The sequence below is a fragment of the Arvicanthis niloticus genome, chromosome 2, assembly GCF_011762505.2.
Source record: "Arvicanthis niloticus isolate mArvNil1 chromosome 2, mArvNil1.pat.X, whole genome shotgun sequence".
Classification (NCBI taxonomy): Eukaryota; Metazoa; Chordata; class Mammalia; order Rodentia; family Muridae; genus Arvicanthis; species Arvicanthis niloticus.
This window is the reverse complement of record NC_047659.1, coordinates 27,535,075-27,561,843: the sequence shown is the minus strand read 5'-3', so window position 1 is coordinate 27,561,843 and position 26,769 is coordinate 27,535,075. Positions and strand designations below refer to the sequence as shown.

At 39.1% G+C, this 26,769-nt stretch overlaps 1 long non-coding RNA gene across 3 annotated transcripts in view; it reads right to left on the bottom strand.

Moving 5' to 3' along the window:
• LOC143441306 (uncharacterized) overlaps nt 1-26,769 on the bottom strand; it is an 85,238-nt gene that overhangs the window by 22,982 nt on the left and 35,487 nt on the right. For all 3 annotated transcript variants that reach the window (XR_013108591.1, XR_013108590.1, XR_013108592.1), the window contains one exon: nt 1,856-2,011. This is a non-coding gene — a long non-coding RNA (uncharacterized LOC143441306). The remainder of the gene's footprint in view (nt 1-1,855; nt 2,012-26,769) is intronic.

Sequence of the window (26,769 nt, the reverse complement as noted above, 5' to 3'; positions counted from 1 at the left end):
AAGCACCAAACTGGATTCCTGACAATTTTTCCTCCTTAGTTACTCTGGCTCTACACAGATCATGTCATATGTTTGTTTGAGTGACCCACATAGACACTTGTGTCTACTCTGTCCTTCTCTTACCCTGTGCTGAGTGTTTAGCATCTTAGAAACACCATTGGCAAGTGGATCTACATCATTCAGATCCACAGTTTCTCCAATTTTATAAGAATTGCTCAGCAAAGCCACAGAAGGGTCATACCAGCCATGAGGTTTCTGCTACAGTTTCTTAATGATCCTGTGAATACAGATTCATTGGGCCTAATGAACTGTCAAACACAGCATTTCATATATTTAGTTCTCTCTCTCTCTCTCTCTCTCTCTCTCTCTCTCTCTCTCTCTCTCTTTCTCTGTCTGTCTCTCTGTCTCTCTCCCTCTCTCCCTTCCTCTGTCCTTCCCTTCCTCCCTCTCTCCCTTCCTTCGTCCCTCTCTCCCTCCATCTCTCTCCTGTCCTGTCCTGTTCTGTTCTACCCTTCAGTTCCCAACACTCCTGAGGATCTCAGCTGTTGACGTCCAAGTATGTCTGATGACTCCTCTTCCCTCAGGTTGTACAGTTTTCAGGTCAAGTGAGGTGAGCCATTACGCTGCTCAGTGGCTCTAAATCCAGAGGAGTCAGATTGATTCCATCTGGCCCTGTGTCCCACAGCCTCACAGGTCAGTGTGTGGGGTATCCTTTCAGTGCTCAACTAAAAGTCTTCCGAATTCAAATGATTTATACTTACAGTCTCTGTGGTTATCACAGTTTGCTATATGAGGCCATAGTTAAGGCATCTAGCTGTATGTTAATCATGGACTTTTCCCTTCTACTGAGTTTAAGGTCAGGCTTGAAAAGTATTTTCTAAGGATTTCCTTGCTCTCTCTCCACTCATGGTTCTATTCTGTTCATGGGTTCTAAAATGTTTGATCCCAGAAAAGGCTCTTTGGTGCACATATAATTTGTATTCTCCTGCTCTTGCACCTTACCAATTCTGAGAAAAACAAATACTTTGATTTCATTTTTTCTTTTTTCCCACTTTCCCTGCCAAATCAGAAGCAAATATAAAGGATAGTTTCCACATATCCTTCCTTACCTCTAAGTCCTTTTATTTTTATTTATTTCGTTTGATGTGTGTGTGTATATAAGTGTGTGTGTGTGTGTGTGTGTGTGTGTGTGTGTGTGTGTGACTGCATGCAAGCAGCATTGTGCAGTGTCTATGGAAGTCAGAAGAGTATTATATTGAATCTCCTAGAGCTAGAGTAACAAATAGTTGTGAGACACCATATTGATCCTGGGAACTCAACCTGGGTCCTCGGAAAGAGAAGCTAGTGCTCTTAACTGCTGAGACATCTTCCTAGCCCCCTGTAATTCTTCTATGGGTCGGTTTCTTTCTAGGGAAATAGTTGAGCCTTGGTTGCACATTTTATCACTCACAGCAAAAGTCACAAAACAATTGCCATAGCCTACTTTTTATCCCATATGTGCTAACTCCAGATGTTGCAGTATGTTTTCTAGACAATCATTCATTAGGGGGTATACTCCTGCATGCAGGGAGCAGACCTCATCCATCAAAGAGGCACTAATACATACAAGATGAGCACTTGAAATTCTATCTAATCATACTCTATTCGCTGTTGGTTTGGCATTGGCTGCAATTCTTATAATCCATAATAGTAAGCACACAACTGTAACTATAGTAAGAAGACACAATACCTCATACCACATAGAGAAGGTAGCCACACTGGGATTGCCCCACAGATGTTCCACCCTCTGGAAGACCAGCCTGTTTTGTTTATTCACTCAGAGCAGTATCTATGCAACTGCTTCTCCCAAACTTACCTCCGGATTCAGAAAACGATCAGGGGCCAGTATGGGTTGGCAGCCCGGGTAGAAGTAATCACTTTGATAGAGCCACAAACAGTAGATACAAAACAGTCAAGTGGATGAAGGACTACATTATCTTCATAGGTTAAAATTAGTCTGGAACAGCAATACCTTGAAGAGAGCAAAGGCACTAATTTAAATCCCACCATAAACCATACACCATACAGGATTAAAAGCAGTGGTGGTGCACGCCTTTAATCTCAGCACTTGGGAAGCAGAGGGAAGCGGATTTCTGAGTTCGAGGCCAGCCTGGTCTACAGAGTGAGTTCCAAGACAGAAGGCTACACAGAGAAACCCTGTCTCGAAAAACCAAAAATAGATAGATAGATAGATAGATAGATAGATAGATAGATAGATAGATCGCACCATAAGGTTTGAGCACTATTCTCTTGATACACAAGAATCCTGAATGGGTTTGAGAAAAACTAAATGATAGATAACCATACAGAGTTTTAAGCAATTATCTAGGAGTGGTATGTAGGAGGGTCAGAGATGGAAGAGACTGGATAATGAAAGAGTGTTGCAACGTGGAGGAGTGAGATGACATCAGCCAAAGATGCATCCTCACTACTCATTCAGATCTCAGGTCAAAGCTTTCTGCTTAGATTTAACTAAGAACCCTTTAGAGTCCCTGTATCCAATCCCAATTGCTTAAAATTTGCACATGATTTTATACGATTCACTGTGGTTGTAGTGGGTTAATAATTGCTATATTCTAGTGTGAGGACCCAGAAGGAACTCCAACATCAAGTGAAAATTAAAATGAAACACAATGGTCATATGACAATCTTGTCTTTTTCAGTGGAAAATGTGTCAATGTCCCCTAAAGAAAACCCTCTATGGGTTAGAGAAAATGAACCTAGTAATCTGTTATATCTGATTCTTTTATTTTTCTCCTTTGTTTCCAGAGTTGACCCTTAGTCCATTTTATCTAGAATATGATATAGGAAAATTTTTAAAGTGAAAGAGTTTATAGAAAAACAATACTTCTAGGAGCAAGTTGGGAGTGTGCGCTCATGCCTGCTCGCAGCCTGCCTCAGACTTCAGTGACAACTACAGCAGAGTGATTGTCCACAGTTTCACTTGAATGAACTTTTTCCACTTGTCCTTGCTTCTGCTGACATTTTGCCATGTCCAGGGCATGGAAGTGAGAACAGTCTTTATATGTCCACCATGTTCTTATGCTCCGTTCCCTCATCATCACAACAGCTGCACCAGGCTCTCAGCATTATCTCTACCTTTGCAGATGAGGTGAAACAATTTAGAAAGACATAGCATCTTCCTTAAGAGACTGATCTTTAAGAAACTACGCTTCCAGATTGCAAGGCTTGGTCTCTTCCCACTTGATGATGATCTTATCTCTTGGGCAAGACCTTCAAGGGACTAGAATACTGTGGGGAAAGTCATAAGAATTAGCCATAGACTCATATTCTGAATGCTTAGTCACCAGAAAGTAGAACAGTTTAAAAAGATTAAAAGGATAAAGAGGTGTGGCCTTATTGAAGGAAGTATGTCACTGGGGGTGACCTTTGAGGTTTCAAAGTCCATACCAGGCCCAGGCTCATCCCCTCCCTCCCCCCCGTGTGTGTGTGTGTGTGTGTGTGTGTGTGTGTGTGTGTGTGTGTGTGTGTGTTTCAAGATATAACGTTCTCACTGGGCAGTGGTGGCATATGACTTTAATCCCAGCACTTGGGAGGCAGAGGCAGGCAGATTTCTGAGTTCGAGGCCAGCCTGGTCTACAGAGTGAGTTCCAGGACAGCCAGGGCTATACAGAAAAACTCTGTCTCGAAAAAACAAAAAACAAAACAAACAAACAAAAAGATATAACGTTCTCAACTATTTTCCTAGCACCTCTCTGTCTGGATGCTGTCATATATGCCACCATGCTCTCCACCATGATGATAATGGACTCTGAAACTGTAAACAAGCAAGCCCCCAGTTACATGCTTTCTAAGACTTGCCTTGGTCATGGTGTCGCCACAGCAATAGAACACAACGATAAAATACTTTTATTTTGTTAACTAGCACATAAAGTGCTAAATATCGATATGACATTTTCAAACAATGTGCATTTTAGTAATACCCTTTTGCCCATCTTCCTACAACCCTGATCCCCCTGGTTCTTTCTAGTAACCTGCTTAACTTTCTCTCATCTTTAGTTTACTCTGTGTCCTTCTACATCACCGAATATTGCCCTCTCTTGGACAACTTCCTTTACTCATACCCATTTATATGATTATATTTATATATAATATTGCTTAATATTATACTTTGCAGAACCACTCACTTTACTGCAAATTTCAGAATTTCATTCTTTTTTACAACTGAGTAAAATTCCATTTACACATACCCTTCTATGAACATACACACATAGAGAAATTAAATATTTACTTCATTTCTTATAGCCTGGTTTACTCCTGTTAGTGTAAGGAAGAGTTGGAGTTATTGTTGGAAGAACAAAACTTAGAAATGGCAAATCTAATAGGATACAAGAGAAACATCGAGGATGAAGTTTAGTGGAGGCCCAGTGCTCTAGAACCACAGCACTTTTTTAAAAAGTTTTTTATTGATTCTTTGTGAATTTCGCATCATGCACCCCAAGCTGACTCATCTCCTCATCCCTTCATATCTCCCCTCCGCCTTTGCAACATCCCCCGAAAAGAAAATAAAAATTGACACAAGAAAAAGAAATAACAACAAAACTCTTGCCACGGAAGGTGCACTGCGTCATGGTGTATCACACATATAACTCTTTTGTCCACACGTCTTTGGTCTGGTTTGAGGTCTGCAGCTTCTGCTATACTACATTGGATGCTCACAGGGACTCGTCTCAGATATCCTGTGGTTGCTCTGTGTGATGGAGATTCCGCAACTTTGGATCTTCAAGACAGGTCCTTTTATGTACTCCAGCAGTTCACAGATTGGGGGCAGGCCAATTCAAAACCCTGATCTGGGCCTGGGTGGTAGCTGAGATAGTCAGCCTGCCACCTCGCCCACATTCACACCTCCTGGGTTAGCCCAGGAGGGGTAACTGCCACAGCCAGCCAGGGACAGAGCCAGCTCTCCCACTCTCATGCCCTCTGAGCTAGCTCACCAGAACTCCTACCACCAGGGTCAACTCTACTGTGATGCCCAGGCCAGGCGCAAGGCCTGGTCTCCAGAGTGCTGTAGCCAATAAGAGGAGGGGCAGCTCTCCCACCTGCCTCAGGTAGTGAGGGGGTGTGGCGAAGGACACATTTCTCCAGCATCCATGCCACCTCAGGACAGATGAGGGACAGAGCCTGTTCTCCCGTGTTTATACCTTCTGGGCTGGCTCACCCACAGTCATTCCACCAGGACCAACTTTCCTGTGCTATCTAGGCAATGTGGTAGGCTGCTCTCCTGCTCTCCCCCGAGTGCTGCAGCTGACAAGCAGTGGAGTCCTCTCTCCTAAGTGCCTCAGCCAGTGAGAAGTGAGGACAGCTCTTCACAGACTTTGGACACCAACACAGTCCCAGGCAGCAGCCCTGATCAGGGATGTCTACATGGCCTTTAGTGGTAATGTGACCCATGAACATCAACATAGACCCCTACTGCTGCATGGTCATGGACTCAGACATGGCCCTGAGCAACAGCACTGGCCAGGACTTCACCATGATCCACAGTACTTCTTAAAGCTCCAAGCCCACAATATCCATCTCACCATCAATGGAATTCAACTCTTCCCCACAGGCTCCATTTGTTCTGCTGTCAGACGTCTGTGTGATTCAGATCCTCCAACCCACTCCCAGCCCCCACTTCATGTTTCCTTCCTGCCAATACTTTGTTTCTCCAAGGTCTCAGCTTCCTGGATGTGCCTTTCTGTTCATCACACCCACCTATCTCGTGGCCTTTCTCCATTTACCTAGTAAGTAACATTTGTAACTATAATCAAACAACAAACAAAAAAGCTAAGGTTACACTCTACAGTCAGAGCTCTGGAAAGCGTCTGACATATGCTAAATACTGCTCTTGATAGGGCCTAATAACAGATGTGAGTTGATTTCTCCAATTTTTCAAGACTGATTTAAATTTCTAGATGACTTTGTTCCCTTTATTAATACTAGAGATCAACAACTTCCCCCAAAGCCTCTATTTATTGCAATATAATACTGAAATAAATTAAACTTCAATATACATCATCTTTCTGGTTAATTCTCATCACTCCAAGCTACAGTGTTATTAGGTACAAGATCGTCTAAATTAAGTAAAAAATCTGTTTTCAAATGCCTTGAAGCTGTATAATACAGATCTTCACTATCCAGGCTTGATTAAGCTCCTTTCCCAATCACACTGCTAAAACAGTTTAGTTTAGTTGGGCATCTTCTTTCTCCCTTTCTTTCCTTCTTTCTTTCTTTCTTTCTTTCTTTCTTTCTTTCTTTCTTTCTTTCTTTTAATTAATTTATTTATTTACTTTACATCCTGATCTCAGTTCCCCTTTCAGCTCTCCTCCCAGTCTAATCCTTATAAACCCCTCCCCCCATTAACCTCTCAGAGAAGAGGAAGCCCAACTTGGGTGTCACCTTGCCCTGGGGCATCCAGTCCCAGCAGGACTAAGCACATCCTCTTCCACAGAGGCCCAACCAGGCAGTCCAGTTAGGGGAAGGGGTTCCACTGGCAGGCTACAGAGTCAGAGATAGCCTCTGCTCCAATGGTTAGGGGACCCACATGAAGACGATGACACCTGAGGTACACTTATGGCCTTCACACACACACACACACACACACACACACACACACACACACACACAATCATGACCAATGGCTTGATATGCTGGAATATACCTGTAATATAATTGAGGGAAGGATCTAAGGCACAAAGATGATCAGTTCAAGGTTAGTCTAGGCAATATTGTGAGATCCCTTCACAAAAAAGCAAAAAGAATCTTGGTCTGTGGGGAATTTTGGGAGCATAGGGTTGTGTTATAAAGAGTTGGTAAAAAAAAATATTGCAATTTAATATGAAACATACTGTCTCCCTCATATCTGATTTGTGAAACTTGTGTGAGTCCAACATTAAGCCCAACATGTCCTGGGAAGGTGATGCTCCTTTTCTACAGAAGAGTAAAATTTAGGTCATTCTATAAGCATAGCACAGTTTCCTCTCTGTGTTTTTGTTTCTCTGATGAGCCTTTATCATGACTTACAGACATATTTATAGGGTTTACACCAGGCCTCTCTACACTTCACTTTCAGCTTGTTTCTTGTTGCAGATGACGAAGCTTGGAGGATGGGTAGAAACTGAATCTTAGGGAATGGTTTTTAAGGTCCTCCTTCAGGAAAAAGGCAGAAAGCATTCTGACTACAAATAAGATTCTGGTTCCACTTGGTTCCTGTGTCTCTTCCTTCTGACTTAAAACACTGTCTGATGGATAGTGGAGATGAAGTTTACACTTAAAGCTGGAATTCACCTTTGATAGAATACTTACCCCCAACACTATCAAACCAATATGTAGATGAGCCTAGAATAAACCTCGAACTTACAAACTCTGAGTCTGCTGTTACTTTAACCACACCAACTGAAGATGGATGAAGAAAATCGATTCTGGTCTGTGAATGGACTTCTCCACTTCTCCATCAAATCCACTATACTCACTAATGCATCTTACATGACCTGGGTAAGCAATAGAGTTGTAAGCCTTGACTTAAATGAATCCTATACAAAACATCTCAGGAAACAACTGACATCTAATCCACTGGTCAGCTTGATGAGCTCTGGAATGCCAGAGGAAACAAGTCTCTGTCCATGTGTGTGAGGAATTATCTAGACTGGGTTACTTAAGGTGGGGCGAACCACTTTACTATGGGCATTACCATGCCAAGGGCTGGAGTTCTAGACTGAATGAGCAGGAGAGTGTGAGAAAGTGGACTGTGCACAAGCATTCAGACATCTCTGATTCCTGACTATGGCTTCCTCGCCTGGATGAACTAGCCTCAAACTATGAGTCAAAATAACCTCTTCTTTCATTCAGTTGTTTCTATCTGGGATCTCATTACAGTGAGACAAGTAACCCACCAATGGTGATGAAAATTACTCATTCTCTGTATCTAAACATTATAAATAATATTTCTAAAAGCATAACTCACATTATCAAGAGGATTAGGACAATGGAGAAGAGGTCTAAAAGAGTTTGACAACAGAAAAAAAATTGACTTAACTTTGTGCCTTAGCTATCTCACTATGCAGTTAACAATGTGCTAAGTTTGTCCTTAGAGAAAATTATAACAAGGGGTCTCTGGAGCACAAAAGCTTTGCCTATTGAGCCAGGTCAGTAGTGCCCTCTACTACCTCACCTTCCATCTGGAACAGCACCATTGGTTTTGTAGTCCCCAAAGGCACTATTCTGACACATCTCATTAATTTTTTACAGGATCTTGACCTGTAAGAATAAATGATCTATGCTTCAATGTCTAAGTACGTACCAAAGAGTATAGTGCTTAACTTAAGTGCTATATAGGTAATCTAGGGCCCAAGCAAAACTATATATGTTCAAAGAATATACATTCTTGAAGCATTTATTAAAAATTCAAGCAAATACAGTATAGCCTCAGACACTCCAAATCTATACAGAAGGAAGTTCATGAGAGTATTCCCTGCCACATATCCCTGCTGGTTCTGTATGCATGGTGTCCAAATTATACCCCCTTTCATGCTGATATAGTCCTGGTTTGTTGTAACTGGATCTGTCTGTGGATGGGAGGGCAAAGAAAAGATGCCTAAAAAAGTTAAATCATCTCCCCAGTAAAATCATCAAATACTGAAAGACTTCAAAGCTTAGTATATTATAAAGTTGGTCCTATGACTAAAACTAAGTAAATGTTCATAAAGGTGAAATGTAACCAGACCACAATGACTTATGACTGCCCAATACCAAAACTGAGAAAAGAAAATCTAAGGCTACTGGGCAATCACATTGTAGTTCTAAATTATTAACTTTTTCATTTAAATGGATTATAATTAATAGAATGTTGGCAAATAGGCAAACCAAAACTGACTCTTTCAAAATCATATCTTTACTTAGAAAGGTCAAGATGAAAGTCAAATAAGAAATGGTGAGATGGTTCAACAGGGAGAATATCACCAATAGGTGACCAAGCTGAGTGACCTGTATTCAATCCCTTCCATCACATGGTAGAAGGAGAAAACGGACTTCCCCTCTGACCTCCACACATTTTATTATGCACACCCATGCTCATATATGCACATACAACCATATACACAATAAATAAATGTAATAAAAATTGTTAAGGCAAAATCAAATGTTGTTTGCACTTTGACCAGTTGTCTAGAGACCATTCCACCTGGGTATCCATCCCATGTACAGTCACCAAAGGTAGACAGTGATGTGGATGTCAGGAAGTGCATGCTGATCGGAGTCTAATATAGCTGTCTCCTTAGAGGTCTGCCAGAGTCTGACATATTCAGAGGCAGATGCTCACAGCTAACCATTGATCCGATCAAAGGGTTCCCAAAGAAGGAGTTAGAGAGAAGATTGAAGGAGCTGAAAGGGTTTGTGGCCCCATGAGGAGAGCAACAATACCAACCAACCAGAGCTCCCCAGAGTCTAAACCACCAGCCTGGGAGCACATAGGGAGGGACCCATGACTCCATCTGTATATATAGGGGAGGATGGCCTTGTAGGACATAGGTGAGAGAGGAGATCCTTGGTCCCATGAAAGCTGAACACCGAGTGTGTGTGTGGAGGGGATTTGAGGGTGGGGAGGTGGGAGTGGAGGAGGAGCATAGAAGCAGGAGAAGAGGGGATAGAATAGGGGGTTCCTGAGTGGTGGGGGAATGGGGTAAGGGGATAAAATCTGCAATGTAAATATAATATCCAAAAAAACAAAGGAAAAGAAAGAAGAAGAAGAAAAAAAAAAAAAAAAAGAACCTGGCCAGCAAGCACCAGGAATTCCTGGAATGCCTCTCCATGTAAAGGAGACATTATCTGCTAAGCTAAGCTGTAGTCAATGGCACTTACCCACCCTAGGAATCCTTATTCCCTTCCCCAAAACTATATAGTCCTTGATTTTCCCCAAATAAAGTTGAGTTGCCTCTCTGAAACTGATCCAAGTAGTAATTTCCATCATATTCATGGGTGATGGAACCCTGTTCTTTGACTCTGCTCCCTTTGTCCTTCTGGGCTGGTGGGAGAAGGGAAGACTGCACAGATCACATACTTCCAACACCACAGGATATACATTACCAGGCCAAATTATCATAGTGAGGAAATACTGGACCAAATCAAGAACAAACCTAGCTGACAAAACTCTAAACTCTGCATCTCCATGTCTGATGTCCAACTCCTTTCAGCTCTGTTAACTACAACAAAATTCTTTCTCTTAAGTGGTTCTACATCCTGTTAACAAGCTTTCCTAGGCAGGTATTTCACAGCTCTGACATCTCTAACATTTTCTGATATCCAAGACAACTTCAACTTCACAGCTTAATGTTCCATTGTTTGAGATCCACATATAATCTTCATGGACTCCTCTAAGAAGACAGTTATATCAGGCTCTTATCAGCATGCACTTTCTGACATCCACATCAGCATCTACCTTTGGTGACTGCACATGGGATGGATACCCAGATGGAACAGTCTCCAGACGGCCCCTCCTTCAGTTTCTGTTCCACACTTTGTCTCCATATTTGCTCCCTTGAGTATTTGGTTACTCCTTCTAAGTAGGACAAAGGCATCCACAGTTGGTCTTCCTTCTTCATGAGCTTCATGTGGTCTGTGAGTTGAATCTTGGCTATTTCAAGCTTTTTGGCTAATATCCGCTTATCAGTGAGTAGATACCATGTGTGTTCTTTTGTGATTGGGTTACCTCACTCAGGATGATATTTTCTAGTTCTATCCATTTACCTAAAATTTCTCAAATTCATTATTTTTAATAGCTAAGTAATACTTCATTGTGTAAATGTACCACATTTTTTGTATCCATTCCTCTATTGAAGGACATCTGGGTTCTTTCCAGCTTCTGATTATTATAAATAAGGAGGCTATGAACATAGTGAAGCATATGTCATTGTTATATGTTGGAGCATCTTCTGGGTATATGCCCAGGAATGGTACAGCTGGGACCTCAGGTAAGGCTATGTCCAATTTTCTGAGGAACCGCCAGACTGATTTCCAAAGTGGTTGTACCAGCTTGCAATCCCACCAACAATGGAGAACTGTTCTTCTTTCTCCACATCCTCACCAGCATCTGATATCACCTGAGTTTTTGACCTTGGACATTCTGACTGGTGTGAGGTGGAATCTCAGGATTATTTTGATTTGCATTTGTCTGATGACTAAGGATGCTGAACATTTCTTTAGGTGCTTTTTGGTCATTCGAGTTTCCTCAGTTGAGAATTTTTTTTAGCTCTGTACCCCATTTTTAATAGGATTATATGGTTGTCTAGAGTCTAATTTCTTGAGTTCTTTGTATATATTGGATATTAGCCCTCTATCGAATATAGGATTGGTAATGATCTTTTCCCAATCTGTTGGTTGCTGTTTTGTCTTATTGACAGTATCCTTTGCCTTACAGAAGCTTTGCAATTTTATGAGGTCCCATTTGACAATTCTTGATCTTAGAGCATAAGCCATTGGTGTTCTGTTCAGGAACTTTTCCCCTGTGCCTAGGTATTTGAGGGTCTTCCCCCACCTTCTTTTCTATTAGTTCAGTGTATCTGGTTTTATATGAAGGTCCTTTATCCACTTGGACTTGAGCTTTGTACAAGGGGATAAGAATGGATTGATTTGCATTCTTCTACATGCTGACCTCCAGTTGAGCCAGCACCATTTGTTGAAAATGCTGCCGTTTTTCCATTGGATGGTTTTAGCTCCTTTGTCAAAGATCAAGTGACCATAGGTGTGTGGGTTCAATTCTGGATCTTCAATTCAATTCCGTTAATCTTCCTGCCTGTCTCTGTACCAATACCATGCAGTTTTTATCACTACTGCTCTGTAGTACAGTTTGAGGTCAGGGATGGTGATTCCCCCAGAAGTTCTTTTATTGTTGAGAATAGTTCTGGCTGTCCTGTTTTTTTTTGTTGTTGTTGTTGTTGTTTTTTTGTTTGTTTGTTTTTTGGGGGTTTGTTTGTTTGTTTGTTATTCCAAATGAATTAGCAAATTGCTCTTTCTATCTCTATGAAGAATTGATTTGGAATTTTGATGGGGATTGCATTTCATGGGTAGATTGCTTTTGGCAAGATGGCCATTTTTACTAAATTAATTCTGCCAATCCAGGAGCATGGGAGATCTTTCTGTCTTCTGAGATCTTCTTTGTTTTCTTTCTTCAGAGACTTGAAGTTCTTGTCATACAGATATTTCACTTGCTTGGTTAGATTCACTCCAAGGTATTTTATATTATTTGTAACTATTGTGAAGGATGTCATTTCCCTAATTTCTTTCTCAGCCTGTTTATCCTTTGAGTAGAGGAAGTGTTATCTTTTAAAACTTTATGTATTCCATCAAGTTCTACATTTACATGAAAGTAACAGACCAATAAGGATCAGAAAATCACAAGGTTCATTGCAGTTTATTGTGATGTAAGTACCTTTACTCTCTTGTAGGTAAAATTGACATTAGACAGACTCCAAACTCTAACTCGCCCCCCCCCCCCCCCGAGCTTTGCGATCAGGTAGTTACTGTAAACGAGGCTTTTTAATCTTTATCACCCACGTGGAGAAACGCGGAGAGACGCAGAAGGGTCAAGCTGAGGAAGGGGTCCCGCTTAAGTACAGTCCAGAGTGATGTATTCACTTTTGATTGGCTGTTCGCTCACCACCCAATATGCCTCGGGATTGGCAGTGACTAAGGAAGCCTATCTGCCTAGCAACTGCGCAGCTAAATGTTTACATCTGGAGAAAACACGCGGCCAGGGCCAATCTTGGAAATGCAAACGTGTAGCCACTGAAACAGCGGCTCACTACACCAAACAAACAAACAAAAAAAGAAAAGAAAAGAAAAAACCCGTTGTTTTTTCAACGAACTATATTACAACTCCCTTTTCAGAATAAATATATAAACACCAGATCAGGGTCATTTGGTGGAAGCTGACAGAGAGCCAGAAGTCAAGTAAAGAAATAGGCAAATGATAATGGGGACAAGAGAGCTACAGAGCTGCTAGTAAATGAAACAAACAAACAAACAAACAAACACCATAGATGATGACCCTGACAGCCCTGCATCAGCTGCATCAATCTGCTGGCATGCCCAGCTGAAAGATGCTGAGGTCAAGACTGGACTGACCAAAACACAACAATAGTTAGATCAGATCATTTTCTGATAGTTTTCTTCTGCTCTTCTAACACAGAGGCTCCTGCCTTTAAACATGGATACAAAAAGGTGAAGGTAGGGTCTAATGCAAGTCAGGCTCAAGCAATTGTTATCCAGTATGATTTGCTCAACTGTTAGATAATTATGTATCCCCATAATAGAGAACAATGTGATATGTCAGAAAGAACATAGACAGAGGAATTAACCCTGTTTTTGAATCCTGGTTGTTACACTAAGTAAATTATTATTAATACTCAGTTGAGCTCAGTTTGTACAAAATTATAAGAAAACTCTACGGAGTTTTGTGAAGAAATAAATGAGAAAACGCGCATGAAAATGGGGCATATATCTAGGGATCTGGAATTGTATAAATAAAACTGTATTATTCACTGGAATTATGTGTGCAGAAGTACAGTTAAATTTTGAAGGATTCCAGCCCTTATAGGAAACAAAACTTGTTAAATAAATTTAACAAAGTCTCAGAAAAATCCCTCTCTATCCAAAATCTGTTAACTGAGAATCTGGAGCTTAACAAGATCCTGGGGGACCCTTATATACATGTGGAAACTATAAGAAACCTCTAAAGCAATGAGAATGTATTTTACGTTTAGAAAGTACCAAGATATTCTGAGAATCTCTTGAGATAACAATTATTGCTCTGAAATACCCTCTTTCACAGAGTGAAGATGATGCTTGCCATATTGTGAAGACTCATTGAAATAGGCCTATATAAAACCTATGTAACTCTTACTCTCATGGGAAAAACTACATTTTTGATGTCTTCATATCTGTAACCAGTACTAGAGTGTTTTACACATTATATTCAATGAACTTACTCAACAAATGTATTAAAGAGTTTTATGGTGTTAATATAACATATTTTGTAACAACAACAAAGCAAAGTGGTTAACTATCAGAAGCTTACATAGCAGAGGAGAAACTAAAAAGTTATTTGCCAAAGAATGGATAATTAACATTATGTAAAAAGCATATAAACTTTAAAATAACTTTACAGAATAAACGAATATATAAAGACAGAAGGTTGACAAGTGAACATCTGAGCTCAGTGGATGGGGGAGGATAGAGAATAATTACTAATTATAGAGTTTCCTTTACATGTGATGAAAAGAACTACATATAATGGTGATGGTTGAATATTATGAATATATTGAAACTCACTAGATTATATACTTTAAGGTGAATTGTGCAATATATGTATGATATTTCAATAAAAAAGGAATATTGAAAAAAGTACTTTCAGATCAAAATGTGTATGCTCATTTAGCTAAAAAATGTTTATTCGCTGTCTTATGAAATAAAATGGCAATAAAATACAATGGTGAAACTTAGATGACAAGATAAATTTGTCATTGGGAATTAATTATCCCTTGACTTCACCAGCCTTTTGTGGGCTTACATCAGTACTAAAGGTACAGGGCACATTCCATTTCCAGTTGCAATGCCTGTTTTCTCTGGGTAGATTCAAATTACACAATGAACACCATTCAATGCTTCATTGAATATTTCCATGATTCAAGAAACAGAGAAAATTGAGGTTAGATACATATAATTATTGGAATGAGCAAAATTGTCTCACTGGGAAGATACTCTAAATACCATCAGGTGGCATTTACAAAGAGGTAGCACCTGTGGCGTGCTGGGGAAGGTAGGACAGGCTTTGAAGAGAAGGTGCTGACAAGGAACCAAGGACAGACTTCCTAATGAGTTAATAAAAACATGGCATCAAAAGGCAAAACAGTAAATAAATAAGTAAAAACACAGACTGTTCTGGAACCTGAAAACTACCTCACTCTTTCTGAAATGTAAGGATGATAGCAGGGATAAAATGAGAAAGATAGACAGGGACTATTTCATGCCTTACAGGTTTTACTTTTGAGGTTGTGAGCAGCCATGCAAAGATTCTGAGTAGGAGAATAATATGATTGCATCTCCCTTAAGATAGGCCATAGACAGAAGGGAGAAGAATGAATTAGGGGAGGGGCAAGAGTGAAACAAGTGGAGAGACAAGAGGCTCACACAGAAGGATGGGAACTGAGGCCATCCTGTATTGAAATGGTGGCTTGAATGCTATCAGAGCAGTCAAGATGAGGCAAAAAGAATGAGTTAAAGAAAATAGAACAGATAGATTCTGAAGAATAATTAAATATAATGATCTTTCTAACCAGTGAAAGAGCCTCCAAAGAGTTACAACTATACAATTTCAATACAAGTGTGAAACAGGTTTCATTATTAGATAGATGTGGCATTCACTGAGGTAGGGAATAAACTATCAGGCACACCTGAATGAGAAACAAATAGACTTACTTGAGGGTGCTGACATTGAACAGTGCAGTGTTCTTTTAACCTAAAAATAATTTGAAATTGTGGGTTAAGTGTCCCTTTCCTTGAGCTAACATCCAGAAGGATGCTCTTATGAGTCAGAGCTGGGGAGATAGCTCAGCTGGTAAACCGTTTGCCTTGAAAGCATAAGGACCTAAGTTCAATCCCTACATCCCTGTTTGAAAACCTCCAAAACTAGGCATAGTGTTACAGCTCTAAAGAGGCAGAGACAGGCAGATCTTGGTGTTCTCGGAGTAGCAAGGCTACTTGGCAAGCTCCAGGCCAGTGAGAGTCCCTGCCTTTAAAAAATGGTAGATGGTAGCCAGGCAGTGGTGGCACACGCCTTTAATCCCAACACTTGGGAGGTAGAGGCAGGCAGATTTCTGAGTTTGAGGCCAGCCTGGTCTACAGAGTGAGTTCCAGGACAGCCAGAGGTATACAGAGAAACCCTGTCTCAAAAAACAAACAAACAAACAAACAAACAAACAAAAATGGTAGATGACACCTGAAGAGCCATACCTGGGGTTGTCCTCTGACCTCCACACAGCACACAGGTACACTTGTGCACATATGCGAGTGCACACACACATGCATGCATGCCAAGAATATGGAATCACATTAATAGTTTAATCTCTCTCTATAGTCTCATAAATGAACCATTAAACAAAGACTTGTTCAACCTGGATTTTTAAGGTAGACTTAGACACAGAATTGTGTTGATCCAGTCTAAAAATTTACAATAATCTGCAGCACTATTTGTTGAGTATTTAGGTGTTATGGGAATCTGGAGAAGAAATTAAGCACAAGCATCACAGAAGCAGAGAACAAGTGAGAACACAGAGCAGAGACTGTAAAGGAGATCCTGAGACTTAGAGGCACAGCCCTCCATCTCCAGCCATCTACGCTCTTCGCTAACCCTGGTTATGAAAGTTCTCAGAGCTAACTCCTAGAACCACCAGAGAGCTTTTTAAAATAGAGCTTTGTCTCCTCTTGAAAATTCTAGTCAGCCGGGCAGTGGTGGCGCACGCCTTTAATCCCAGCACTTGGGAGGCAGAGGCAGGCGGATTTCTGAGTTTGAGGCCAGCCTGGTCTACAGAGTGAGTTCCAGGACAGCTAAGGCTACACAGAGAAACCCTGTCTCTAAAAACAAAAAAAAAAAAAAAAAAGGAAGGAAGGAAGGAAGGAAGGAAGGAAGAAAGAAAGAAAGAAAGAAAGAAAGAAAGAAAGAAAGAAAGAAAGAAAGAAAGAGAAAATTCTAGTCTAAGGGATATGAACTGGAGAGCCGTCATCCTAGAATCATCAAGTACTAGATTGTCAGTCTTGACTATACTACCATATTTCTGAAGCTTCAAAAAAATACCAGGCTTAGGTCCTACCTTCGAAGAATCAAAAGAGACCTTGACACCAGATGTTTGCAGGAGCCATAGCTGATTGAAATATAAAGCCTGAGTTCAAAACCATACCAACCTTCCAAAATGAAGCCTCTCAATTTTCTCCACTGCCTTCAAAACTGCTTTACTCAAGCTCACAGGACTCCCTCCTATATTTATTTACCTAATTTAGACTCCAGGAGTGTGGTTTACATCCTACCATCTTTCCCCATTGCTCTGTCACTATGACTGGCAGTTGTTGAGGACAAGTAGGATAAAAGCATCTTCTTTTCCACAGCAGACCTTTTCTGATGACTATTTTACAAAGTCCCACTTATGTCTATATTTGTATGTTTGTGAATGAGTGGTTGAAAGACAAAAACACACTGTGAACTTAAATAGAACATGAGAGAGGAGTGAAGGGTGTGAGGAAGGGGCAAAAGCCCCATGTGACCTGAGAGTGGAAAGGAGGAGACCAGGGGAATGACACACAAGGAACAGAGAAGAGAGAGAAATAGGGAAGAGGAACAATAAAAGCCAATTTATTTGAAAAATGCCAAAATGAAACTGAATTATTTGTAAGCTAATAGTTTCCCCCAAAACAATAAAAGAGAGAGAGAGAGTAAATATGATAAAGTTGAACTCTTGGACATTTTTTTATTATTTTAGGATCTACTGCTAAATTAAAGAAGTTATAGGACACATTTCCAAGGTTTCTAGAATCAATAAAAAGTGGCACATTTTGAAGCATCAGTAAAGGTAAAAAAAACACTCATCTATTGGTCCAGGCAAATAGAAGCAAGAAAGCAGACTCTGGCTCAGACTTAGCAGCAAGGAACAGGCAATACCCTAAAGCTGACCTGTGTGTGTTACCTGACACTACATGGAGCCAATGATTATGATCAGATTTTAGATATGTGAAGTCTATCGTACCCAGGTTCTCTACCACAGTTCTCGGGATCTCTGAAAACTCAACACGATGTGTTGCTTACCAAGTGCTCAACAGTCACTTCTGGAAATGATTTTTTTTTTAATGGCAAATGTTTTTATGCTTAGTATGAGTAAAACTTGCTTTTAAAAGTTGTAGAATAGTAAATGAGAATACCCTTTGAAAACACAAAGCAAAATGCAAGTGATTCCTGCCATTAACTGTAATGCGATACTGCAGCAGCCCTACTGGACATCCCATAGCCAGCCGGCCTGTCAGTTCAGCAAGCTTCATTAAAGGGCTAACAGATGGGCAACATATCAAAGCTGACATTTAGAAGATCTTGGGTTTGCCCTTTGGCTCTCTGCCCTCCATCCCAGAGTGTGGCCCTTAAATCCATCCCCCCCAAGAGACTGCAGGAAATGCCTGTGTGGTCAAACTGGTTCCGCCATTGGTCTTATTCCAACCAAAGCTCATTAGTTTTACTTTTCCCTTTGGATTTGTGGGTTACAGTTTTATTTGTTGCTCCAGAGGAGGCACTAGCAGCTTGTATTTTTCTTGAGCTTTGGCACAGAGTCAGCCATACATCCATTGCATTACTTTTATTAAGATTAAGTGGTGGTTTGCTATATGTCCATAAAGTTAGTTGTCATTTTAAACATCTATTAATTATTCTAAGGATAATAACATGTTACATATTCTCTGTCTTTCATCGAGATAAATTAAAAATGAATAGTACTCTAGCTTCAATATTAAAAATCTAGACATGCACTGTTCAATAAGGTAGCCTTGGATGTATATGGCCAGTGAGCAGATGACTGATCTAAATTATAACATACTGTGGGTATAAAATAGACACCAGATTTCAAACACAGTATGAAATATATTAAATATCTTGCTATTTTCACTAGATTGTATGTTTAGCTGATAATATTACTATTGTCCTGAGTAATATAAAATATAAGTTTAAAAATAATGCTTACTAAGTCTTTTTCTTTCTAATGTAGTTGCCTGAAAAACTTAAAATTACTTGTGTAACTTACATTATATTTCTACTGCCCAACTCTGATCTAAATGATCAGAGTCTTTCCGGAGAGTTCGATTCTGAGTGACTCTAATTAGTCTTCTTAATTTCATTAACTGCAATTGTTCTTTCAAATGAAATCAGTTAATCATCAGCAGTCATACTTCAGTGGTGGCAACCTGGGAAGTCCTTTAAATACTTACATTAATGGTTTTGTGTCCTGACTATGAACAGCAGAAACCAAAGTAAAAATGTTCCAGCATTGTGCCAGGCTGGAGTGAACTGCTCAGCCCTGAGCTCCACTGCGGATCATACACAGTAAGTGACACATAACTGTCCTACCTTGATATATGTGTTGAGCAAATGACACAGTACATTTTCTAGACAACATAGTTTAAAAACTTGAATTTGTTCTTAGTATTCATGAAATATCCTCAGACTCAGCTTTCAGTGTGTATATAATGAGAAACAGGTATAATGACCACCTATGTGTAAGTGGAGATGTTTAGAATGAGTGGCTGTGACACTGATGCATACTGAGTGGTTACTTTTCATGGCCAACTTTACTAAATTTGAAATTCCCTAAGAAACACTTGTAGGTATGTCGGGGAGTTATATCCAGAAAGATTTAACTGAGGAGAAAAAAATCTGCCCTAAATGTGATCATGGCCATTCTGTGCACTGGGAACCTAGATTGAATAAAAGGAGAATAGGCAGAAAGCAAGCTGGTTGTTGGATGTCACATCGCTCTGCTTTCTGATGCCAAGATGCCTTCTGAACCCACCATGCTTTCCACACCATGGTGTACTATACCCTGGAACTACTAGTCGGGGCAAAGCCTTGATTCCTTCAGTTGTTTCTTGTCTGAAATTTTGTTACAGCAAAAAGAAAAGGTAAGTATTCCCAACACAGAAAAAATTCCATTAAAAAAACTATACTATATGATGAAAAATAAAACAAAGTGCAAATGCTGGGAGGGTATGAGGAGAGGAGAAACCTTCATTCATTGTAGGTGCAAACTGGTACAGCCACTAAGGAAAGCAGTATGGAGGGGTCTCAAAAAGCCTAAAATAAATCTACCCTATGGCCCAGATATATTACTCCTTAGCATATGTTCAAAGGACTCGATATCCTAATTTACAGACACTTGCTCGGTCATGCTCACTGCTGCTCTATTCACAATAGTTTGGAAATGGAAAGAACCTAAATGTCTTTCAATGGATGAATGGATAATGAAAACGTGGTACATTACACCGCAGAATACTATTCAGCTGTAAAGAAAAATAGAAGCTTAAAATTTGCAACTAAATGGATAGAGCTAGAGAGTATTATACTGAATGAGGTAACTCAGACCCAGAAAGACAAACACTGCCTGTTCTCTTTATTTGTGGACCCTAGCCTTGAATATTCAGATGTGAGTATTACCTAGAATAACATCAGATACTAGAAAATTTAAAAGGAGCCATAGATGGGGTAAGGAGGAATTCTAAAGAAGGGAACTGCTAGTCGGACACCATTGCTATTAGTGGGGAAATGGGAGAGATGAGGAGAGATTACCTGTGGAGCAAAGAGAGAGGGCAGAACAGAGGAAGAAAGATGGAGATAAAATAATAACATTAAGGATGTTTCAAAAAAAAAGCCACAAGGAATCACACTGATTTATGATTACTTAAAAATTATACATCGATAGATAGAAAGAAAGAAAGAAAGAAAGAAAGAAAGAAAGAAAGAAAGAAAGATAGATGAATGGATGGATGATATATTGCTTTGCTTGTTTGGTTTTTGTTTGTCTGTTTGTTTAACTTGGTTATGCCACTTATGGTGACAATGTTTCCCCAAGAGCCACAGACTACCTAACAAAAAAACCTAGTGCCATCCATGGGAAACTACCATTTATATTATTGGTCAGGGGAGTCCAGCAGACTCTCAAAACAAAGTATGCTATTGCTGTTCCCTTAGATTGCCTCTTTGAAATTGAAGGTAAGAGCCTATTGCTGAAGACACCATGCACTTCAAAGGATTTGGGGGAATTGAACTGGAACTGACCTAGAAGCCTCCTCCCCAAGGACTAGCTTTCATGCTACCTGAAGGTGCAATATAAGCTCCCAATAGTCCCACATAGCTGCAATGTCTATGAACAACAAAGTCTAGAATGACAAGATATACCTACAGGTGCAATAGTGGCATTTGTATTCTAGGAGAAACAATAAGCATTTAAATGAACTTAAGACTTGCTCAATAGAAAAGAACTCCTTCCTGATACAGTAAACATAGCCTGCTATCCTTGGCTGGTGAGGTCATGGATCAAGAGAGCCAACGTCTGCCACTTCACTAAGTCAATATAATTTCTAACTGCATTCTAAATACTTATGATTGAATACCCAGATAAGTTAAGCTTTTGCCCTTCACCAAAGGTTCTTTTTGCAGTAGGCAGAGACCATTATAGAAATCTACAAATGAGCAAAATGCACATAGTAACTCACTGAAGGATACCCAACTGATACAACTATAACACAACCCTTAGACCTAAGGCTCTGGGAAGATCATGGAAGATGGAAGATGAGGAGAAAAGATTATAAGAGCCTGAAGGCCAGGAGAAGACATGTGCTGCCAGATAATTTCTCCTATATATGACTATGATTCCACATACATATATATATATATACATATATATGTATATATACATATATATAACTTAAAGTGAAATAAACTTAAATTTTATTAATAAATAAAACAATTAAGTAAATTTTTAAAAAAACACCTCAATTCACCACCACTAATTTTGCTTATTGAACTAAAATGCAAGAATCGTAGCAAAAAAATTTACATAAAATAAGAATGTTGTTCTGATTTAGAATATAAAGCTTATCAAAAATCACCAAATCTAAGGGAGGTTAAGCCTGTGATTGACCCATGTGGAGAGAGAGAGAGAGAGAGAGAGAGAGAGAGAGAGAGAGAGAGAGATCATGAGAACCAAAGAGAGAGTATCATTCTGGATAATCTTCTCTTCACTTTGGAGATGGAGAGAAAGGAAGCGCATTTTGAAACTGTGACAGGACACACAAAAGAAAGAACACTCTTTCTTATCAGATTGTCACATAATACAAAATTTAACATTAAATAATTCAGTGGATTTAATACTGAAAAGATACTGTACTTATAAAAACAGATGGGTATTTTCTTTATTTTGTTTTGTGTTTTGTTTGTTAAGAAACAGGGTCTGAGGTAGCCCAAGATGGCCTTAAACTCCTGATGCCCTACTTCCAACTCTAGAGTTATAAGGCTGCATAGAACTCCAGACATGTGCAGTGATGACTTATATGTTGTTTGTGGGCTGCTGAAGACAAGCCCAGAGCCTTTTGCATGCTAAGCAAACACTCTACCAACTGAGTTACAGCCTCAGCCCAATTCTCAAAGATGGAAATAAAATAGCAGCTAAACATTTGAGTTGCATGGGGGCACAGAAATACTTAGTACTAATTAATTTCAGTTTACCTTTAAGCTTACCACTTTTCAGACAAACAAACTAAAGCCTTGCATTTATCTGTACCAAATTATAAATTATCACAAAAGGACGGGAACTAGAGGTAAGCTAATTTCCAGTTACCTTTCACTAATTTCTCAGACAGTTCTCTTTCCACAATGTCAGCAGTAATTCTTGATGGTGGGATTTTAATAGACTTAACAAAAGTCCAAACTTTTACTGAATAGAATATAGTCCTTAAACCAAGATCAACTTTTTGTAAAGTTAATAAATATATATAACTATTTTTAATAAAAAAAATAATTAGAGGATGCTCCAAGGTGGCTCAGTATGTTAAGGCATTGCTGACAAGTCTGACTTGTTCTATCCATGAAACTCACATGTGGAAGAAGAGAAGCAAGTCCTGCAAGTTGGCCTCTGACTTCCATGTGTATAATGTGACACCCCTATAAATAAATAAATGTGGGGAATGTAATAAAAAATGAACTGGGCTATAATAATGTTCTAAAGTTTCCTTTTAAAAAATTTCAGAGACATTTTTTTCCTCGTCAGGAATCACGTTACTTACAAGTCTACATAGCTTAGCACTCTGGGAACGTTCCTAGTTTCTCAACTACCACCTCACCCATCAGCATTTAGACACAGGAACGTTTTTGCCACAGCAAGCAATACCACACTGCACCTGCAGTGCACATTGGCTTATAATTTTCTGCACATATAGAGATTTCATGAGGAGAAATTCCTAAAGGCAGAATTTTTGAGTCGAATATTATTGCTTTTCTTCCAGCCTTTGACATATACTGTAAAAATTACCCTGCACATTACTGGGGTCAGTTTATATCCCTACCAGGAATAAACAAAAGGGTTTTCCTGTATCCTCACCAAGGATGAATGACATCAACTCTTTAATCATGCCTTACAGGAAATGAGAGACATATTTCAATTTTAATTTTGTTTTTTAATAAATAAACATTGAGGGAACTTTTTACCTTAATTTTATCTTTTATTCCTCATATTTCCCACTAAGTGGTCTTTTCTGATGCCATCTGTGAGAAGAAAAACCATACTAACAAGGTCCTCTGCTTTGACACTTAAGAAGGATAATGAATAGTCACGTGACTTCAGAGATTAGTAGATACAATGCAGTTTTGACTAATCCATGACCTTCATCATCCCCTAGCTTTTCAGACAGAATTCAGGCTTATTCCATTTTAATTTAGCCTCTAAGAAAAACACTAAAGTTCTTAATATTACCTAATTCAACATTTCAATTCATACTCGTTATTTTTTCTCTTCAAATGATGTGTCTCTGATAAACACAACTATATTCCAAGCAAGGTTTTAACAAACTTAGACTTGAAAAGGACCATATCAAAATATGAAGATGCTCATACTGTATGTCTTAAAAACAAGATGTGAGAGGTTTAGCTTTTGAAAGGTTAAATGAATTTAATTAAAAATCTTTAATTCTCTTTTAAAGCTTTCCCCTTTACAAACAGATTCCATGTTCATCCTGCCAGTGACTCTGGAAGGAAGGAAAAAAAAAAAAAACTGATCCTAAGATGACAGTCCAGTTGAAGAGGAAAATTTTTTAACAGAGACTTGTTATCTCACAATGTGGAATTAATGTTAAGACTAAAGTAAAATGAATGTGTGTCAGTGCATAGAACATAAAAGTGAGTCACAAACAGAAAATAATTATCAAGTTACAAGAAATTGGAAAATGTGCCCCATCATGGAACTCAAAGACTTGATGGCAATCTCAAAAGGTATCAAATTCAGCCTCTTACAATATGGGGCTTAAATCTTTTCCACAGGAGACTGATCAAATATGCGCTCACCAGTGTTTAAAAACACATGGTGGTAGGACTACGTTCCCTTCGGGCACAGCCACCATAATGAGCAGTGGGTCCTTTCTGGTGAAATCTGTTTTCTTTTCGTTAGTATTTATCCTCCTTACACACTGACATGGTTAATGTCAGTTAAGAACTCTGACTTGGTTAATTTTATATTCGTTCCTAAATTTTACCAATTTCACTTTCTACCATATGGGCAGAAAAATGAAACAGTTGCTACACAGGTTTCCATTTCAGCTAGTGCTTATTGTTGTAATCTGGTCTAGCTACAGAGACCTAAGAAAACATACCTCACTGCCCCATACCATCCCGTACTATCGTAGAGGAAAGCTCACAGGTCAAGATGCTGTGGGGGTGCCCACAGACTCCTAACAGCCACCTGTTGCAGGTTCCTTGTTATATAGAGGAGCAAATACCACCAGCCTTGAGGACATAAATTCAGTAGTTCTGATGTTTGTACTTCAATAGAACCATTTTTAACATACATATCTTACGGCTGTACTAAAGAGTCTGATATTCAATTTATTTGATAACACCTCATGTTTTGTTGTGAGAAAATATGTCTTTACAAACTAGATGTCTACACTGGAGGATGTCTCATCTTTCATGTCTGCTAATTTGGAACACATGTGAAATATTCCTACAATTTAAACCACAATGTAGCCAGACATGTTAAGTTGGGGCTGGAGCACACTAAGTTCTGAGGAAAAGCCACTGTATATAATTGATTCATTGTCAGTGGCCAATTTCGTCCTGCTATTATCATCTCATTCTTCATCTCACCTTAACTCCAAGTTCACATTAAATTAAGGTTTGTAAAACCTGTAGGGGCTGATAGAACAACCCAATTTGTTTTCTTGTCCTTTTTGTATGCTTTGGTCTATCAAAATGTCAGTTTAAATTACAGGAAGACATAGTTTACTCTCAAAAAATAAAAAGCACCACATTTCATTTTTTTCCGGAATCAACAAATTTGAACCCCACATTGCAATGCAATTTAGAGATAATAATCTACTTAATCCTTGTAGTCCAATAACAATCACACACACACACACACACACACACGCCTCTAAAACTCTGACCCATTTTCCTAGCTCTTCTTAATGTGTATTGCCATTACTGTAAAAGAATGTCTGAAGGCGGTTTCTTGCGAATTTGTCCTTGATTTATACCTAACTTCATCCTTTAAAAGATGAGCTATAATTGTACTATTATAGGATTGTGACATAATCAATCACATTTCTAAGTTAGTAGTGTTGATTACATACTGTTTACTGCTCTACAGGCAGTGGGACCTGGGAGAGCAGAGCAGATAAATGAGGCAGATATAATTGCAGGCAATAGCCAACTTTATTCAGAGCATCAGCCAATTTATACTCTGAGGGTTAAGACAGTCACATGAGTAAAATGTACAATCACAAGGGCAGGCTGCACATGGCAGACAATAACACATTTTTCCATAGAGACATATAAATAAATAACAACAGCCAGTTGTAATGAATGATCTGAGGTAAACTTCTCTCTGCTACACCTGGGAGGGGAACAAAGGCACATCCCATGGACAATTTCATGGTTTTGAAGACATTGAGGTCACAGACTTTGAATTGTTTTCTTGGAGTTTTCTTACAAGCACTCAGAATTCTCACAGAAATCCATTCTTAGACCATGTTCCTACACATACCTACTATCTGTTTTAAAGAAAACTTAAAGGCAGACAGAAACTAATAAAGTCCCCTCAGCAAGAGTTTGAATTGGATTTTGGCTTTTATGAGATAATTTATTTGGGGCAAACTATTTAACTACTTACCCCCATTAATACTCACAAGTAACAAAAATGGAATGATTATACTTACCTGAAAGCTTTAGTGTGAGGATAAGCTTAAGAAATATATAAATATATATGTATACACACACATCTATGAACACACACATATATATCATATATCACATATATACATACATATTCACACATGTTTTTATACATACATATACATACACATCATGTGCATGTACACATGTACATATACATAATTACTACCAGCTAAGCTTTCAAATATGATCAGCTGTTATCATTTCTCAAAAGGCACTGAGATCCTTCGCCACCCTTACCACTATGGCTTGTTTGAAATTTCAACAACCCTTGCTGTCTTTCAAAACCAGTGAATATATGAAGAATCTGAACAATGAGTGTAATTATGAGTATGAGTTATTGATATATTTACATAATTAAAAATTTCTGAGATGCTAGCAAGAGGTTTTAACAAGACAGGATAAAGGAGAATATGTGAAGTCCCCATAATATTAGTAAGTATGTTTTAGTTTTCATTCTCCCAGTAGATCACACTGACACATGTATTGGAAAGTTAATAGCTTCTTTGGAAATGCTAAAAAATAAAGGAAGTTGGAAAGGGATACCAACAGGGAAGGTTTACCTAACTACCTTTACAGGCAACTTGAGTTTAATCTCACTGAGAACTTTGAAAAGCAATGTGGACAGCATAAACTAGCTGACACAAGGCCCTGACACATATACAGCAGAGGACTGCCAGGTCTGGCCTCAGTGAGAGAAGATGCACCTAAGC